Source organism: Juglans microcarpa x Juglans regia, chromosome 8D (genome assembly GCF_004785595.1).
Source record: "Juglans microcarpa x Juglans regia isolate MS1-56 chromosome 8D, Jm3101_v1.0, whole genome shotgun sequence".
Taxonomy (NCBI): Eukaryota; Viridiplantae; Streptophyta; class Magnoliopsida; order Fagales; family Juglandaceae; genus Juglans; species Juglans microcarpa x Juglans regia.
This window is the reverse complement of record NC_054608.1, coordinates 35,201,750-35,223,296: the sequence shown is the minus strand read 5'-3', so window position 1 is coordinate 35,223,296 and position 21,547 is coordinate 35,201,750. Positions and strand designations below refer to the sequence as shown.

General features: G+C 35.5%; 1 protein-coding gene across 5 annotated transcripts in view; it reads left to right on the top strand.

Moving 5' to 3' along the window:
- The window catches only part of LOC121242501 (dicer-like protein 4), a 75,685-nt gene that overhangs the window by 38,299 nt on the left and 15,839 nt on the right, over nucleotides 1–21,547 (top strand). The window lies entirely within an intron of this gene.

Here is a 21,547-nt window from a genome sequence, read left to right as displayed (position 1 = left end):
ATTTTTTTTTTTTTTAGAAGTATTCTTGGTGTAATTGTATTGAAGGTAATTCAAGGGTGTCGGCCAGATTGGATAGAACGGTGGTTTCCCCCAGCATAATTTCTGTGAGCAATGGGTTACAACAAAAATACTTAGCCAAGGTGTTTTCAGATCACAGTCCCATGGTTATTTCAGAGAAAACCACTTTTCAAAGCATACGGCCCTGCGCCTTTCAAGTTCTTAAGGATGTGGATCACTCATTAGGACTTTCGGAGAGTTATAACAGAAAGTTGGTCTCAACTTGTACATGGAAGTGGGCTGATTAAGCTGGCAGCCAAATTGAAAAGATTAAAATAGGTTCTCAAGAAGTGGAACATAGAGGTGTTTGGCTAGGTTGATAAGAATATATAAAAACTTGAGGATGAATTGCTTGAAATGGAAGTTGGGATGGGCGATAATCACATGGTGGATGATGATTTCCTTAAAAGGAAAGTGGACTTGAAAACATGCTTACTACTGAAAGAAATCCTATTAAAACAAAAGTCTCGGTGAAGTGGTTGAATGAAGGGGATTCTAAAACAACGTTCTTTCATGCCACATTACAACAAAGGAGAAGTAGGAAAATGGTAGAGCACATGGTGATGGAAAATGTTGAAGTTTTGACAACTCCAGAGGCAATTTACAATGCTTCAGTGGATTTTTTTTCAGACCTCGACTTCTAATGGAGTGACTTGAAAGGGACCTGAGATCTTTCATCACCCCCAGTATTTCAGTGGAGGAGAATACAAAGTTATGCCTTCCACCTTCCATGAATGAAGTTTGGGAGGCTTTAAAGGATATCCCAAAGGATAGCAGCCTAGACCCAAATGGCTTTAGCTCATGTTTCTTTCAGGAGTGTTGGGATACAGTTATATCAGATTTATTAGAAGCAGCTATTGAGTTTTTCAAGGAGGCTAGACTCCCATCCTACTATACAACCTCATTCATTGTCACAATCCAAAAGGAAGATAACCCTATAAACTTTTTCCAAGTTTCCTATAAAATTTTTCCCAAGATATTGGTGAATAGATTGGCTATTGTCCTACCTAGATTGATTTTAGAAGAGTAAGGGGCCTTTTTACAAGGGAGAAAAATCCATGAGAACATCTCACTAGTTTAAGAGCTACTACAAAGTCTGAACAAGAAAGTGAGAGGAGGTAATGTGATGATCAAAATGTATATGGCCAAAGCCTATGATAGGCTGGAATGGCATTTCTTACTAGGAGCTATGGAGGCTTTTGGATTCTCGGATCACTAGAATGCCTTGAATCACTGCTGCATCTCAAGCCCATTTTTCTCAGTTACGATGGATAAGACCGCTCGAGGCTTTTTCAAATCATCTAGAGGTTTGAGACAAGGAGATCCTCTTTTCCCGTACCTTTTTATTTTGGCTGAGGAAGTTCTTAGTAGAATGCTGAATGAAGCTTTTGCAGACTAGAAAATTGGTGCCTTCCTCACTGGGTCTGGGTGCCCAAGAATCTCTCATTTACTATATGCACACTTACTCATATTCCTCAATGGATCGAAAGCATCGCTCATGGGCTGTGCCAAAGTTTTGAGAGACTACAAAGAAATGTGTGGTCAGAAGATTAATCACTCGAAGTCAGCTTTGGTCTTTCCCACTAAAGCAACTCCAGCTAGAAAAGTGGTGGGGCTGCGCACACTGGGCTTTTCAGGGCGAAGCTCTCGTGCACCTACCTTGGAGCCCCTATTCACTCAGGCAAGATTAAGGGCAACTTATTTGAACCACTCATGGAGAAGTTGAGAAAGAAGTTGACGGGCTGGAAATCAGGCTTATTATCCTCTAGAGGGAAGCTAACACTGATTAAACATGTGCTTTCAAGTCTTCCCATTCATGTATTGTCGATTTGCAATGTCCATGTTATGATCATCAAAAGTCTTAACAGTTTGTTTGCTGATTTCTTTTGGGGGGCAGTGATGGTAAGAGGAAAAGAAGATGGGTGGCTTGGACGAAAGCATGCAAACCTACTGAAGGAGGTATCGGGTTGAGAGACTTGAAGGAGGTGAAGTCGGCACTACTTATGAAGTTTGCGTGGAAGTTTCTCCATGAAAACTCACTATGAACAACCTCTAATCATCAGGCTTACTTGCCACTCACACTTCTGGAAGGCCATTCAAGCTCTACTTCTTGTTGTACAAAGAAAAACCTGCTAGAGAGTTAGAGAAGGAGGATCTCAATTTGGAATGAGGATTGGATAGGTTTAGGGGCTTTTAAAGAATTGACAGAGATTGGGGGATTGCAGGAGGGTGTGGTGGTAGACAAACTTGTTTAACGGTGAGGGGTGGAATGAGAATCTCCTCAGGCAACTCATAGGGGCGGGTCTTTGTCAATAAGTTCTAGAGCAGCCATTGACAAGGAGGGTTGGACCGAATCAACTGATTTGGAGGCCTACTACAAATGGAGTTTTCTCTAAAAATCAGCTTGGATAGTGACCCAAGAAAGGGTGCCAATTGTCTAGTGGGGAAAATGGAATCAACTGATTTGAAGGCCTACTACAAATGGATTCTTCTCTACAAAATCAACTTGGATGGCGACCCGAGAAAGGGTGTCGATTGTTTGGTGGGGAAAATGGATTTGGCATAAACTTTTGCCTAAATAGATTTCTATTTTCATGTGGAAAATATGAATAAAGGTTTGCCAGTAGATTCCAATATTCAGAATATGAACATAGCTCTTACTTCTAAAAGTGACTATTGTTGTGCCCCTACTCTTGAAGACCTGAACCATGTGTTACTTGAAGGTAACGTGGCGACTTATGTGTGGAACTAGTTCGCAAGTATCACAGGGATTGGAAGGGGTTCTTGACAGGGTTGGTTGGAGATGATTGCTTGGTGGTTTAGAAAGGTGAGCCTAGCCTCCCAATTCAGCTTGATGATTGAGCTTCTCTCTTCCCTTAATAGCTGGTTCTTGTGGATTAGGCGTTGCAATGTATGCATGGAGGGTAGGGCGGGATCAGAAGCGAACATTGTTTTTAGGATTAAGCGCTTCCTGGCTGAGCGATTGATGGCAAAGGAAGATTTGTCGTTCATAAAATGATCTGATCCATATGTATTGCAGCAATTAGGCATAACTTCTCTACCTATTAAAAGGCCGAAGTATCTTACTCTAAACTGGCTAAGACCCACCAGAGGATATGCTAAGCTGAACATAGATGGGAACAATTATGGGAATCCAGGCCCGAATGGAGGAGGATGGATTATTAGAGATGAGAATGGAAAGTTTGTGGTTGCATTCTATAGGCATTATGGGACTTAGTCCAACTCAGAAGTAGAAGCTTTCGCTTTCGCTTTGGTAAATGGTTTGAAACTTTGTAGGTAGCTAAATCTTTATGAGGTGGAAGTGGAATTTGACTCGAAGTTGATTTGTTCATGGTGGCAAAATGATTCTTAGGTTATCTGGACAATGAGGGACGCATGGGATCAAGAAAAGGCCTTTGCTAACCATATGGTTATTCAGGTACATTATGCATAACGTGAAGTCAATCAAGTGGCAGATGGATTAGCAAATATTGGAGCTCAGGGGCAATCAACTGATATCTTGGAGATTCATGACCTTTATTGTGAATTTAAAGGGATGTTGAGACTTCCTAAATTGGGCCTTCTGTATCTATGTTGTAACTGATGTGATGATGGCTGTTAGTGGGGACTTTGTGTTACCACGGTATTCCTCTGCCATAAGTGAGGGCTATTAATAAATTAAGGCTACATCTTTTTTTTTTTTTAAAAAAAAAAGAAAAACATTTTGATGATGGGGCACACCTCCATGATCTTTCGCATTTTGTTCATGGTGTTTGTATAACAAATGAACTCCGCAAAGTTTGAAGATCACTGAATTTGGAGTGCTTTTAAATATAATCCTTAGATTTTTTGCCTCTACAATCAGTGGTCGTCATGTAACATATTCTGTAGGTAAGTACCAAAACCATACATGAACATAAGTGTACTGACTTCTCCAGGCATTTGAAACATAAGTATCAACGAACAAATCAGCAGTTCTAAGGAGTTCTTTGGGAAGTTAGATGAGATAAGATGTTTTTATTTATCTTATCTCAAAATTTATCATAATTTTCTTTATAAATATCATTTAAACACAAAATACTTACTAATTTAAAATCTTTAACTTTATATCTAATTGTTACCTAATCATTACAACTTTTCAAAATTTCCTTAAAAAAATACAAATTTTTCAAATTTCAAAAATATATATACACTAAAAATTATATTCGAATAATTTTTTAACTCTATAATATTTTATTTAATTTTTTTCTTCCATTTCTCAAATCCAATAAAACATCTTAACTCAAATCATTTTATTATTTTTCATAAACTATTTTATCACTATTTACAAAAGTCTCATCTTATCTCATTAACCAAATATGTAATGAGTCTAAAGTGAAATACCCAAACACGACCAAAATAATTTAATAAAGTGAAATAAATTTAAGAATGAAAGATTTGAGTTTAATAAAAAGGAGATAATTAACTTGCGGTCAACTCATACGCTCTGCATGTACTAAGCTCCCCACTTTTTTTTATTTTTGTTTGTGGGAAAAAAATTATTTAGATCATGTTCGTCGTTTTTCACGTGAAATGTTGTATTGATTATTAATCATCTTTCTATGTTGTAATGTTGAAGTGATCTCATCTGTGAATAATAATGAAGAAATAATAAAAAAGTAATGATTAATAACCAAAAAGTTGTAAATAGTTTATGAATAATAATGAGGTAATTTGAGATGATTAACTAAACATAGCATAATAAGTTCCAAGTACAGGATATCATGAATTTGCATTTATTTGTTGGGACAAACAACGTTCGAATGGTAGGGATCTTCGGAGTTGGTGGAATTGGAAAGAAAAATCTAGCCAAAGCAATTTATAACTAGCTTGCTTTTCAATTTGAAGCTAGTGGTTCTCTTGCAATTGTTAGTGATCACACTTCGAATCAAGCTTATGGTTTGGCCCAATGGCAAGAGACCCTTCTTTCTAAGATCTTTGAAGACCGTAGAACTGTAGAAGTTTGAAGGTTGACAATATTGATATAGGAATCAATATGATAAAGTGCATGCTTCCTTCTAAAAGAGTTCTTCTAATTCCTGATGGTGTAGACCACTTGATCTGGAAGGAGCCTAATCCTCTACTGGGGGCTTGTTGGGTTGAACCATGGGTTTGGGCCATAGCATAGCCGGATAACCTAGTTAGTCAAGTGCCTAGTCCACTCCAAGTATATAATAGCCAAAATCGAGGGAACTTATTACAAGTCCCATAATACTGCACATGATGAGACTTTGCGGGGTAATTGGAAGGGGTCTAATCAGAGTTTTAAATTTCGTACCGTACCGGCCGGTACAGGTACTATACCTGTTCCGTACCGGTCAAAATACCGGTCGTACCGGCCGGTACTGGTCATACCGGCCTCAATTTCGGCCTGTACCGGCCTATATTTCGGCCGGTACCGGCCGATATTTCGGCCTGTGTTTTTTTTTTTTTTTTTTTTCGTTTTTTCAAACTACAAACTTATTTTTTAACCCTCAATTCAGACTAGACTATTTATAATTTATATATATATGTATTTGTATATAATTTATTTATATATAGACTATTATTTTAGAATATAATTTTATATATATTTATATATATAATTTATTTGTAGATCGACTATCCCAAAACGGTACCGGTACCGAAATATTTCGTTCCAGTGCCTTGACCGGTACGCTATCCGGTACGGTATTCAAAACATTAGGTCTAATCCTCTCCTTGGGGGGGGGGGGGAGGGCTTGGGCTATAGCACAACCCAATGACCTAGTTGATCCAAGGCCTAGTCTAATCCAAGCATATTCTGGTTAGCACCGGAGGACAGCTGCCCGAGAACTTCAGAATGAAAGGGTCATCGGCTCATCCAAAGATAACCTAAACCCTAATATCCCGAAGACTTGAATTTCAAATAACGGATGAGATAGTTATCGAATAACAACATGAAGCATCGTCAGCTCTATTTATCACTCATGTATGATTATGAAATCCATCTGAATGAATTACTAGAGAAATCTCCATTATCAATACTGATTTAAGCATCAGAGGCATTCCCCCAAACCCCCAAACCTCATTCCTCTTTGGTTGCATGTGATAATTGTGTGTGCAACACTGTGAGTCACATCCAAAACATGATCCAATTAGAAAATAAAAGGAGCTTGTGATTGGTTTGGTAAAGGAAGTAGAATCACCGTCACAATAAGAGATCAACACATGTTGACTATTCATGGAGATGATTCAACATACAAGATGATAGGATTGAATCACGACCATGCTTTTCAACTATTTTGTTGCATGCTTTCAAAAGAGAAACCAGTTGTCGGTTTTGGAAAATTTGTAGAACAAGATCATAGATTATGCTTGGAGCCTTCCGCTAATTTTAACTGTGATTGGTTGTAACACCCCGTATTTTAGTGTATTTTTATTGAAGGATTATTTTTATTAATTTAAAAATTTATTCTCTTGTTTTAAATATATCGGTTATTTTTAGATGTTTTATTTTATAATCTTTAAATTGTAAAAAAATTAATTTGGGATGTTTCCTTAATATTCATTATTGTTATGCATTTAAATTGTTCTTCTTTTAAATTAATTGATTGTTGGATCTAATTATTTTATTTTCATTGTATCATTACGTTTAAATTATTTTAATTGACTTGCGGTTTTAAAATCTTTTCCGTTGGATCATTTTTGTGACCCAAGATGTGAAGATTGGACCTCATTTCTTTCCTTCCATTTTTCTCTTTCCTCTTTCTTCTTTTCTTCTTTTCCTTTCTTTCTTTTTTCTTTCTTTCTCTGCCTTCTCCCGCGCGACACCACTCTCCCTCTCTCTCCCCGTGCGTTTTCGTCCCTCTCCCAGCCCACCACCGCCGTGGCCCTCACCGCCCAGCCCATTCGCTTCCCCACTGGCCGTCGACCACCTCCCTCCAGTCTCAGCTCCTATCGCGCCGTCGTTAGCCTCCACGAACCGTCCAAAGCCGCGGTGTTTTCTTCGTTCGCGCGCCGCCATCGTGCCACCACCGGCCACCATCTCTTCACCACTTCATCCTTGACCTCCTAGCAACCCAATGGACCCAACCCCAGCTCTGATCCGTCACCGGTGAAGCACATCTAACCCCATTTCCAATTTGGGTATTTTTGGTCTTCAACCACCCTTTGCGCCGCCACCCACGGAAAACCGCCACCACCATTGGCTTCACCGACCTCTCTAGGCCCTACCCTATCAATTTTGGGTCCTGGTTTGTCTTCGTTCAAAAGTAGGTTTTTGAGACCCACGGCCACAGTGCATTTTGCACTGTTCTGCAGCTGTGTTGCCACTTCTTGCAGCTCCGTGATCCTTTGAAAATTATTATATAGTACTGTAAGTATTTCCCTAAAGAACTTTCGTGATTTAAATGTATTTTTGCACTAACTCATTTTATCTGTGAACTGGTTGGTTATGCCGGACTGAGTCTGAGGAGTTCGGGGGTCGGATGGATTGTGGACGGAGTTGTTGTGTGTTTGGTTTGCATTGTTGGTTATTGTTATGGCGTTGTTCATGTACATGGCATATTGCACGCATGATCATGTTTGTAAATGAAACTGGGTTTTCGTGTACATACATTCATGTTCATGTATTTATTGAAAACTAGGTTTTCATGTGTTTGTTTGAAAATTAGATTTTCATGTGAAATGATTCTGAGTGTGTTTGAAACAACTGGATTGACTGGTTTGAGAAAAAGGAAAGAGACTGTAGGGATGGTGGTAAGCAGTGATGGTGGTAGAGTCCTGCCTGCGATTCCCTCCTACGGTGCACGCGGTAGGGATGGTGGTAAGCAGGGATGATGGTTGTGTCCCGCCTGTGATTCTCGCCTACGGTGCACGCGGTAAGGATGATGGTAAGCAGAGATGGTGGTATAGTCCCGCCTGTGATTCTCGCCTACAGTGCTCTGATAAGTATTCATTGTGTGTGATAAATATTCATTGTGTGGAAAGGAACTGTAGGGATGGTGGTAAGCAGGGATGGTGGTAGAGTCCCGCCTGTGATTCCCGCCTACGGTGCACGCGGTAGGGATGGTGGTTGTGTCCCGCCTGTGATTCTCGCCTATGGTGCACGTGGTAGGGATGGTGGTAAGCAGGGATGATGGTTGTGTCCCGCCTGTGATTCCCGCCTATGGTGCACGCGATAGGGATGGTGGTAAGCAGAGATGGTGGTATAATCCTACCTGTGATTCCCGCCTACAGTACTCTGATAAGTATTCATTGTGTGTGATAAATATTCATTGTGTGGAAAGGAACTGTAGGGATGGTGGTAAGCAGGGATGGTGGTAGAGTCCCGCATGTGATTCCCGCCTACGGTGCACGCGGTAGGGATGGTGGTAAGCAAGGATGGTGGTTGTGTCCCGCCTGTGATTCTCGCCTATGGTGCACGCGGTAGGGATGGTGGTAAGCAGGGACGGTGGTAGAGTCCCGCCTGCGATTCCCACCTACAGTGTCCGATAAATGGTTTGTTTTGTGTGAATCATTTTCTGAGAAAATGACGGACTATATTTTTGGGCCAAAATGAGATTTTGGCGTGTATTGAAAATAATCATTTTTCTGGAAAAAAATGGTATTTTATGGCTAAGTGTATTTTGTCATATGAATGCATGTTGGTTGCATTAATATGTTTTTATCCCGAGAGTTGTTTGGTTTATACTTACCTGTAGTACCATTTTATGGTATCGCAGATTTTAATGCAGATGAGGATAACGAGCCTTAGCTTGGCTCCGTTGGTGGAGTGATCTGGGATTGCTTCTGTTTATCGAGTTTCGTTTTTATCAATTTATATATTGCCTTTGTAATATATTTGGGATGACTGTATAACTCTTTAAAGGTAATTTGTTTTGAATATTTGTATTTAAACTTCTGGTACTTAGATGACTTATTTATATTATCCGCTGCGATTTTTATTGTGCACTTTTGCATGTTGCACACACTTGAGCACATTTCATTGGGATGCGTGACCCGTGTTCTCATCATCCTGACGTCACGATTCCCTTGTTTTTTGGTACGTGGGAGTCGGGGCGTCACATTGGTTCGGATTCATATGGTAGAAGTGAAAGTGAGTGGATACACACATTGGCTCAGTATAGGAAAATCCCTCTCCAAGCTAACATCTGCAAGACAGCAAAATAACATCATATTTGGGGCAATTATTTACGTGTTTTCTCAATACTCGGTTAGCTGGTAACTTGATGGTGGAGCATATATAAAGTAGTTATTTATTTATTTTATTAAACTTAAGCTTCGTATGAATGAAAAAAGGATAATTTAGCCTGAAGTTATTAACAATACTCACCAAACCAACTCAGTCAACCATGATCCAGATGCAACGGCTACTAAATGCGCACAAATGGAAACTACCAGCGAAGCAACGGCTACTACATGCACACATATGGAAACCACCAACCAAGCAACGGCTACATGCACACATTTGGAAATAACACAACCAAGAATCAAATCAAGCACTACACTCTCTTAATTTATTTTTATACTGTTACTTGTCTTCTTTGTAAATGTTACAATGCTGTAAAATTCCTATAAATACATAAAGAGACTCTCCGCAAGCTCTCATGTTCAGTGAGACATTTTTACAAATAGCTTGTATACAAACTTCTTAATGGTATCTAGAGCCAGTGTGAGAGCAAAAGGGTACTCTTCCTCCCATGGCATCAATTTTACTATCTGTGAAGAACTTTGTGACCCTACGGCTGAACCAGGGAGATTATCCCCTATGGAGAGAGCAAGTCGTGGCCTTGGCCGAGAGCCAAGACCTCCTCAATCACCTGACCGATTATGTTCTTCCACCCCAATACATGCCCATCACCGATGATTCAACATCAACCACCCACAAACAAATCAACTACACTTACCTGACATGGAGAAAGGAATATTGGTTACTACGTGGGTGGATCATCGATACCCTCTCCGAGGAATCTCTCGAATTGGTTGCCAGGCTTGAAACTGCTTATCAAGTATGGCATGCGCTTCAAGAAGCTTAGCCCAAGACTCCCAAGAAAGAGAGTTTCAACTTACCCAACAACTCACCTACATGAGGAAGGAAGAGTCAGTGTCGCTGCAGGAACATCTTAGAAATTTCAAGTCGTTTGTGATAATCTAGCAGCCATTGGTCAACCATTGAATGACAAACTAAAGGTGTTCACCTTCCTCAATGGACTAGACCCGAAGTATGAAGCCTTCACCACCACCATGCTCAAGCCGCTGATGCCATCTTATGCTGAGCTTGGGCCGCTGCTACAAGATTTTGAGAGATGGACCCAGTTGCACGAAGCTTTCAACTGTAAGATCCCGTATTTTAGTATATTTTTACTAAAGGATTATTTTTATTTATTCAAAAATTTATTCTCTTATTTTAAAATTATTGAATTTTTAGTTGGTTTATTTTTATGATTTTTAGTTTTGTGAAAATTATTTTGAAGTGCTTTCTTATTATTAATTATTGTTATGCATTTAAATTTCTCTTTATTCTAAATTAATTTATTATTAGATTTAATTATTTTATTTTCATTTTATCACTACGTTTAAATTATTTTATTTAACTTGCTGTTTTAAAATCGTTTTCGTTAGATCATTTTCGTGACCCAAGATGTGGTCATTGAACCTCATTTATTTCCCTCTATTTTTTCTTTCCTCTATTTTTCTCTTCTTCTTTCTTTTCTTTTTCTTCTCCTTCCAGTTCTCTCCCGCGCGGCACCTCCTCCCTCTCTCTCCCTGTGCGCTTCTCCTTCTCCACCCAGTCGCTGTTGCGCACCGCCGTGCGCGACATCGCCCCTCCCATTAGCTTCCCCACCGGCCGACGACACCACCCCACCAATCTCAGCCCCTAACTTGCCGCCGATCGCCCCCACGCACCACACCAAGCCGCGGCGCTCTCTTCACTCCAGCACCGCCGTCGCGCCACCGCCGGCCACCATTTTTTCACCACTTCATCCTCGACCTCCTAGCAAACCAATGGACCCAACCCCAGCTCCGATCCGTCACCGGTGAAGCACATCCAACCCCATTTCCGATTTGGGTATTTTTGGTCTTCAACCACCCTTTGCGCCGCCACTCACGGCCAAACACCACCACTACTAGCTTCATCGACATCTCTAGACCCTACCCTATCAATTTCGGGTCTTAGTTTGTCTCCGTTCAAAAGTGAGTTTTTGAGACCCTCAGCCACAGTGTATTTTACATTGTTTCGTTGCTGGGTCACCACTTCTTGCATCTCCGGGATCCTTCGAAAATCATTATATAGCACTGTAAATATTTTTCCAAATAACTATCGTGATTTAAATATATTTTTGCACTAACCCATATTATTGTGATCTGGTTGGACATGCCGAACTGAGTCCGAGGAGTTTGGGGGTCGGATGGATTGTGGACGAAGTTGTGTGCTTGGTTTGCATTGTTGGTTGTTGGTATGGTGTTGATCATGTACATGGCATATTACACGCATGATCATGTTTGTAAAGGAAACTGGGTTTTCGTGTACATGCATTCATGTTCATGTGTTTATTGAAAACTGGGTTTTCATGTGTTAAAAGATTTTGGGTGCGTGTGTATCACGACCCCAAGCCGAGATGAGGTATTATCTCGGTGGAGCACCTCTGGTCACTCGGGAGCGGAATATACTGAGTAACATCCCCTGGGTTGTCGCTGGGCGACAACGAGATTGGATAAGATGGTCTTGTGCCGACTCCGTGGCCCCTCTGCTGGTGGGGGCTAGAGGATGCTTGGCCACGAACGCGCTGGGCGCAGAACTGGGTATCGCTACGAAGCCAGGACGTGCAGATGATCTCTAGGGGAGATCATAATGCATATGATTAATGGATTAATGGGCTATTTTCTGGAAAAATAACGTGTGTGAAATAAAAGGATTTTATGTAATTCATTTTCTGTGAAAATGAGGTTTTATTGATTTTTGTCATTTTCTGGAAAAATGACGGAGTATTATTTTGGGACAAATGGGATTTTGGAGTGTGTTGGAAAATATTTATTTTCTGGGAAAATAATGTTTTGAGAATAATGCATATTTCATCATATGCATGTATGTTGGTCGCATTAATGCATTTTTATCTCATGGTTGTTTGGTTTATACTTACCTGCGGTACCATTTTGTGGTAACGCAGATTTTGATGCAGTTGAAGATGAGGGTGAGCCTGAGGATTCGGCTTCGCCTGAGGAGTGATTTGGTATCACTCATTTTATTTGAGACTTGCAAAATATTTATTTTGAATGACTGTATATTTTTTAAACCTTTTTACTGATTGTTTAAATTGTGTTAACAATTCTGGTACTTAGTTGACTTAATTTTTCGCTGTATTGTTTTTTGTACACTGTTGCATGTACACACACTTGGCACTACCGTTGGGATGCGTGACCGTATTGTCATAATCCTGATGTCTCAATTCCCGTGTTTCCTTACATGGAGGTGGGGGCGTCACATCAACACACAACACTGTTCGTTTTCAACACTAAATCAACCATGATCCAGTTGCAACTGCTACGACATGCACACACATGGAAACTACCAACCAAGCAACGGCTACTACGTACATGGACACATATGGAAACCACCAACCAAGCAACGGCTACATGCACACATTTGGAAACAACACAACCAAGAATTAAATCAAGCACTACACTCTCTTAATTTATTTTTATACCGTTACTTGTCTTCTTTGTAAATGTTACAACTCTGTAAAATTCCTATAAATACAAAAAGAGACTCTCTGCAAGCTCTCACGTTCAGTGAGACATTTTTACAAACAGTTTGTATACAAACTTCTTTCGAAGTATCCTTGGTGTTTATCTTCTTATCTGCATGCCTTAGCATCCATGGCTTCGTAATGGGTATTGCACTATATATAATGGTTATTAAGTCGATGGATTTCAACATTAACCACCATTTATATAAGACTAATTAAAAAATTAAAAAGAAACTAAAGAATGTTTAACTGTCGATCAAGCCCAATTCCCACCAAGTGTACTATACCTGTTTGTGCAGAGAAATCAATTTCAATTATTGTCTATCTCAATCAGAATGAGCTGTGTATTATAACATTATTAAAGCTGAAGAACATAAAAAATATGTTGGATTGCTTCAGTACGCCACCTATCAGAATTTGGGTCTAATTGATACATGATGATGATAGTGATTATATAAATTAGTCTCTTTTAATTTTTTTATTAAGAGATCTATAAACTGATTCTACAAAAATATACGTGGCTTGATTTGAGACTCTAGATTTATTTTTATATAAAAAGTGTTTTAAAATCTAACGTACAACATTTATAAGTTGACACGTCATTTTGTGAATTTATTTTTATAAGACTTTTTTGGTAAATCAAACATTTTTCTAAAATATTACTCACATATGGGACAGTGTTGAACATGAATGGAGTGACGTTTCCCTAATTAATCCCAGAAACAACCGAAAAGACAGAAAAAAATTGCTTCACCTAAAGAAAATCTGCCCATTAGGAATTAATGATACATAATAAAGAGAGAGTAATGTTGCATGCAGTCATGGAGTGCGTAACTGTCGTGTAGTCATTTTGAAAAATGGTAGAGTCTACTCTTAATGTTGAATATAGCGAGTTAACTAGCACATTCCGATAAGTAAATAACCAGGTATTTTTTAAAATCGAGTTAAAATTTATGCGCACATTCTTTGAAATGTTCACCATTAAGATGAACAGAAAAAGAAGACGTGATATGATCATAACTGTTGGATGTTAGAGATGATAATGATATTTGTGAATACAAGTCATGGTCTTGGAAGGTATCCTTAAATTAAATTAAAAAAAGAAAAAAAGAAAAATCGCAATGATCCCTTTCTTGATTATTATTAGTATATTATTAATAGAAGGCGGCATTGACTTCATTACATTTCCTCGAGTAAGTAAAGGAAGTTTCCAAGAAATTACCATTAATTGATATGTATGATGCATGGACTTTGTCTTTTTTAAGGAGATCGAGTAGTGGTGGATGTGCAGTGCATGCAACTGATTTCTCCAATAAGTAGAACGTCTAAGGCAATATTGCATACACACATCGACTTAATTCCATCCATGGCCTTCCCTTCATCCTCTTCTTCTGTCACTGGCCTCTCCATGGTCCTATGATGTGTTCTCAAGCTTTAGAGGAAAATATACCCGTCAGACTTTTATTGCCCATCTTTATCATGCTTTAATTCAAAAGGGAATCCACACCTACACAGACAAGAATGAGGTTAGAAGAGGAGATGAGATTTCACCTGCACTTCTCCAAGCCATACAAGGTTCAAGGATTTCAATCAACATGGTGCTTGGACAAGTTACTGAAGATTCTTTAGTGTAAAGAGTCAAAGTAACAAATAGTTGTTCTAGCGTTTTACCACGTAGATCCATTAGATGTTTAACATCAAAGAGGGAGTTTTGATGAAGTTTTAGCTAAACATGCAAAGAAATTGAAGGTAGACATGAAGGTGCAGATGTGGAAGTCAGCCCTACGAATAGCTGCCAATTTGTCAGGATACCATTTGGAAAATGGGTATTTCCAAGTTTTTGAAATTTCTCTTCCAAATCAAATTATACCAAATAAACGCTTTAATAGATATATTTTCCATACTGGCTTATAATTAGAACTTTTCATTTAAAAGGTTCGAAAAGAAATATAATATAGAAAGATCTATGTATGGAGAACAAGTCTTTTATTTCTTTTACATAAAGTTTGATATGTGATCACGATAACATTTAAAGTTTTAGGAAGGGCTAACAAATGATAACCTATCATTTGATTCTGTTTGCACACATTAAACATTCATGTCTTGTATATAGGGAACAAACAAAATTGAAGCAATAGTGGTAGATTTGCCTGAAGATGACAACATGATATGCTCGAGTCCCAATGCTTTCATGAAGATGAAGCGACTCAAATTTTTTATAAATCGTAATGCACATTTTTCTGGAGGACTTGATTATCTTCCTGGTGAGTTAAGAGTTCTTGATTGGCCTAATTACCATTTGCAATCTTTGCCATCCAAATTTCATGGAGACAAGCTCATTGTATTTAGAATGCCCCGTAGTCTCATGAAGGAGGTAGGCATGGGATCTAAGGCAAGATTATTACTTTTAATATTTCTTCAAGTTTTTAAAATATGGTGTAAACTAATTACTTGGGTTTTTTTTTTTTTTTTTTTTTTTGTTTTTTTTTAATTTTTTAACAGAACTTGAAGTCATTGTGAATTCTTAACAAAAATTTCAGATATTTCGAGGTGCCAAAGCTTGAAGAAAATCATTCTTGATTATTGTGTTAATCTGGTTGAGGTTCATGATTCTGTGGAATTTCTTGATAAGCTTGTAGTTTGAGTCTATATAAGCCTCGTTTGTTTTCAGAAAACATCTCATCTCATCTCATCTCATTCCATCTTATCATTACAACTTTTCTAAATTCTCATACAAAATAAAATAAACAATTCAACTTTTTCAAATCTCAAAATAAAAATAATACTAAAAAATATATTTTAATAATATTTTATTTAATTTTTTAACTTTAATTTTATCTCATCTCATTTTATCTCTGAAAACAAACGAGCCCTAACTTGAGATCTCTAGAATGGCTCAGACTTGAAACCTGCGTAAACCTTAAGCATCTCCCAAATGTTGTAAATCTTGGGAAGGAGGCGGGGCAAAATGGACAATACAAGCCATCTTCAACGAATTCAAGTACCATTTCTATTGATCCTGATTCTTCCAGCTCAACGGCATTTTTGTCGTTGCATCCATTGGATCTCAGAAGCTCTGTCCGATCAAAAACTGATTTTTCTTACTTAATTGCTCTTCCTCTTTGACTTTCTTATCTCTATCAGGCAGTGATATGATTAGTCTTCCTTTCGGCATCGAAAGATTTGTTGGATTGACATACCTTTTATTAGGTGATTGCAAGAACATTCAAGAAATTACAGAGCTTCCACCTGAATATAAAATACGTTGAAGCTAGGAGATGCAGATCACTGAAGTGTTTGCTGGAAATATAAAAAATATTTCGTTTACGACAGCTATCGTCGATTGATTTGTCCGAATGTAATAAATTGCAACGAAAATATCTATCAATTCACTCAATAAATTAATTAGTATTCAAGTATATAATTAATTTAATAATTAAACAATAATATAAAATAAATAAATTATATAACACTAAAATTGGTATCGAAGAAAAATCTTTTAAAAAACTCTTTAAAGGTAAAACTTTACGAGATAGTCAAACTTAAAAAAATCAATCTTATTATTTAAAAATCAATTACAAGTACTTATCAATTATAAAACTTTTATAACTTAACTCTTTTACTTATCTAAACAAATGATTCGTTTATTTTCTTTTACTTATCTAAACAAATGATTCGTATATTTTCTACTGCAGTATTGGGGCGGTGTCTAGGAGAATTCTGATGTCTAAGTTGGAGAAAAGTAAACTTAGGTATTATTTATATGAGCAAAAAGATGTTGATAACTGCCAATTCTAAAGTTTATCTTGGATAATCTTGAATAAGTGGATGGGATAATTTTCATGATCTGCGGAAGTATTATCAGATCATCTAACACGCGTCATGACCTCTTGGACTATAAGTACTTCAGTCTTGGACTTATTCCTTCGGGTCCTATAAATAATATCTATTCCAGTTGGATAGGATTTTAGTTAGCATTTCTTGAGATGTCATGACTCATCTTATGATTATAATTTTTTTAAATTTTATAAAAATATAATAAATAATTCAGTATTTTCAATTTTTAAATAATATTTTATTTAATTTTTAAGTTTTATTTTAATCCACTACATTTTAACTCACTATCTAATCGACATGTTAGCTAAATCATTTAGGGTGTATATGGATGTTGAAGTGAGTTGAGTTGAATTGAATTGTGATGATAAAATATTGTTAGAATATTATTTGTTAATATTATTATTATTTTAAAATTTGAAAAAGTTAAATTGTTTATTATATTTTATATTGAGATTTAAAAAAATTATAATAATAAATTAAGATCAGTTGAGAAACGCACCGCGTTAAATTATTGAAAGAAAGATGTTCAGTAACTTCTTGGCAATTATTTCCTTGCACCTTCAAATTCTGACTTTTAAGAGATGCGATTTTCACACAAAACAAAACAAAACAAATTAATAGTGGTACGTACAATGACAATGCAATACTCCTACATATAGTAAAATAATATTATTTTTAAAATTTAGACACTTTAAAATTAAAAGTTTTAAAAAATATTAAAATTGTGAAAAACTTGTTAATTAAGTGGTTGCCATTTTATCATTTCTGAAAATAAATAAATAAATAAATAAAACCTTGCAATCCAACCTTTAATTTAATTGGCGTTTCTTGTCCTTAATGTCTTGACTCTATTACAGCAATTAAAACAATTACCTTTCGTGGTATTTTTTCAGTTATTAAAATAATTTAATTTTAAACAATAATTCTGTTATATTTATGGTATGGTAATTGGTGGGTGTGTACTTTAATGAAAACTTGCCCCTAATGAAAAATGATAAATTTAATGCTTTAGTTAATACTTTAACACTCCCCCGGCCTCATTTAGGCCAACATATATTAAATTATTATTATTATTTTAATAAATATTAAGAAATATTTTTTTTAATGTTAAAAAAAAAAAAAAAAAACGTAATTTAGTAATAATCGATCAATTCTATTGGTAGACCTTCGGTCTTCGTAGAACTGGCCTTCCATAAATCTTCTAATCTTGTCCATTCATTTTTTAAAAGAATATGTAAGTCAAATTTTAATAAGATTTAAGTCAAAGCCCTTCATAGAGTTAGGGGTGTAACGGGTCCGGTCCGGTTCAGTTTTGGATAAAAGGACCGAACTGGTATGTACTGATTTTATATTTTTCAAAACCGATTACGCACCGGTTACCTTCATAAACCGGTACTTCCGGTTTTCGATCTGGTTCAGTCCGATTTTCCAGTTTTTTTTTAAATGTAAGATTCACAGTTTGTTATTAAAAATGTTTATAAACAAAAAAACTGATTTAAAAAAATCTGTTTTATACTTTTATTAAAAAAATCTGTTTTAACTTTTACTAAAAAAATCTGCTTTACTAAAAACTACTTCAATAACAAATCTACTTTACTACAAAAAATCTGATTAACTAAAATTTGTTTTAGTAAAAACTGCTTTATGAAAAACTATTTTACTAAAAAAAATTTGCAACAAACTTATAAATATAACTACTACAAAAATTGGGAAAAAATCTACAATAAACTACTTCATCCGCTATGAGTCTATGACTAATGGTCCAATGGATAAAACTTACAAAATTTACACATCATACATTAAACGAAACATTGCAAGTCTACAACAAGTCATTGCATGTTAAACCATCATAAACCATAAGTTCCACCAAAGAAACATGATTTATTTACCCTTAAATATAATTATAAAGCATTCTAAATTATATATGATCATGAATCATGATCTGTATTCATGGAATGGAAAAGGGCTGCTATTACTTTCAAAATTTTTTTTTTTTTATCGGTAAACAAATTATTATTGATCAAAAGAGGAACAGAGAATGCCCAAGTATACGGTTACTTTCAAATAATTGATGATGGATGCAATGCAAAATAGATGAAATTCAAATAGAGAATACACACAATGCAAGAAAACATTGTAATGATTTCGGATTCAAAAACCCTACCCTAATATCACAAAACCCAATCAACCCAATCGGCAATTACAAATTCACAAAAATCCCAATATCACAAAACCCAATCACAAAAATCCTAATATCACAAAACTCAATCACAAAAATCATATTAGCTAGGCTAGTATGTAATTTCAAAAAAAAAAAAAAAAAAAAACTTACCGTGAGGGCAGATCAGCAGAGAGACTGAGACAAGGGCCGAGAGAGTTGAGAGGTGAGAGAGTGGGACCAGGAGAGTTGAGAGTGAGAGACGAAAGAGTTGAGAGACGAGAGAGTGAGAGACGGGAGAGTTGAGACTGAGAGCGAGAGATGAGAGCAAACTCACGGGCAAGAGAGACGGAGAGAGTGAGCCACTGAGCGCAGTGCGCATGACAGCACGACCGCATGAGAGACAGAGAGAGCAAGAGGCGAGAGCAGACTGCTGTGTGAGACAAGAGGCGGAAACTAGAAAGATGCAAAAGAGATGACTCAGATGATTTAGGGTTTTCAAATTGAAAACCGCGCCGTTTGGCCTTTGGCCTTTTACTATTTAATTAAAGTTTAATTCTTTTCAATGTGTTTTTTTGTTGAATGATAATTAAAATTTATATATATTTATAATACATTTAATAGACTATAGTGATTATAGTGATTTACTATAACTATATATATATATATATTTGCAATACATTTAATATACTATAGTCAAATATTTTATATATTAGACTATATAATATATATATATATATATTTGTAATACATTTAATATACCATAGTCTAATAGTATTAATATTAGACTATTAATATAGTTATATATTAGTATTAGTTATAGTGATTTAGTATAACTATATTAGTATAAGTATAACTATAGTCTATAGTCTATATTAAACTATTAGTATTAGACTATTAGTTAAATAGTTATAGACTTGTATATTAGAATAGCTATATAGTATATTATACTATATAATAGTATTAATATTAGCCTATTAGTATAGTTATATATTAGTATTAGACTATTAGTTATAAACTATATATTAGTATTAGTTATAAACTTTTAATGATTTAGTATAGCTATATTAGTATAAGTATAATTATAGTCTATATTAGACTATTAGTATAGTTATATATTAGTATTAGTTATAAAATATATATTTAATATTAGTATTAGTTATAAACTTTTAGTAAAAACTTTTAGCATTAATTATAAGTATAACTATAGTCTATAGTCTATATTAGACTTTTAGTATTAGTTAAATAGTTAAATAGTCTACAACTATTAGTTATAGACTTATATATTAGTATAGCTAAATAATATATTAGATTATATAATAGTATTAATATTAGACTATTGGTATAGTTATAAGTTATATATTAGTATTAGTTATAAACTATATATTTAATATTAATACTAGTTATAAACTTTTAGTAAAAACTTGTAGTATTAATTATAACTATAGTCATTAGTCTATATTAGACTATTTGTATTAGTTATAAACTTTTAGTGATTTAGTATTAACATTTTATGTAATAATTTATAAATTATAATAATTTCTTATTATAATTTATAAATTATTACATATATGAATATATATAATTATATATATTATATATAAAAATTTCACATAAAATTTTATAATTATACATAATATATAAAACTTATATATATTAATATTTATATATATAATATTTTGTATAAAACTTATATATACAATAATACAAATATTATTTTTTATATATATTTTTTTATCAACGGGTCCGGTCCAGTCCGGTCCGGAAAATCCTTAAACCGGAACCGGACTGGAACCGGCCGGTTTTCACATTCTAAGAAGCAGTCCTGGACCGGACTGGTTTGGAACCGGTAAAACCGGTCCAGACCGGTTTTCCGGTTTGAATTTACAGCCCTAAACATGATAGAGTTGTGAACAAATCTTCTCTTTGATTGAGAAATATAAATATTTCATCTAAAACGTTTTTATAAAAATAAATTTATAAATTGGTGTGATATAATGTAATATGTTACATTTTAAAGCTATTTTTGTTGTAAAATAAATTTAACAATTCACATCAAGTTATATCAGTCTATATCATGTTTATTTTTATGAATTCTTTTTATAAATCTAACACTTTTCTTAATGAAAAGGAATGCTACTTAATTAATTTGTATAATCACTATCAAGTTAAAATGAAAATCCAAGCTGGTGATCATCCTGATCTACATACAGCCCACAGGTACAATTATTTTAGTTGCAGGATATCAAGTGTGGAAAAAGTATTTTATTCTCCCTCTCTAAAACTAACACAACAAAGTTGCAGGATACTGTAAAAAGTTTTGCTGAAATGATTAGCACAAACCTTGAAACCTCAATCAGTTGTTGTATGTATTCGTGAAATCTCAATGCAGGATGCTTACTGAAATGGTGGTTGTTCTTCTAGTAAAAAGAAAGGAAAGCCCTCTCTAAGAATACTTAGGCTAAATGATCCGATTTTCATTCATATGAAGCTTCTCCATACACTTGAAACAAATTTGAATTAAAAAGCTTCTCCATTCTCTTACCGCAGAGAATAAAATTTGGCCTTTGTTGAACCTTAGAACTTGTCATGCATTACAGTTTTAGAATATAGGCATATAACCTGTAGTGTAGGATAATTTGATTCTATTCTGTATTGGCTTTCTTTACTCTGCAAATAATAATCCCAGAAATAAGTGGAGGCATTTGAAATGTATGTGGATGCTGTTAAAATGCAAGCGCCTGAA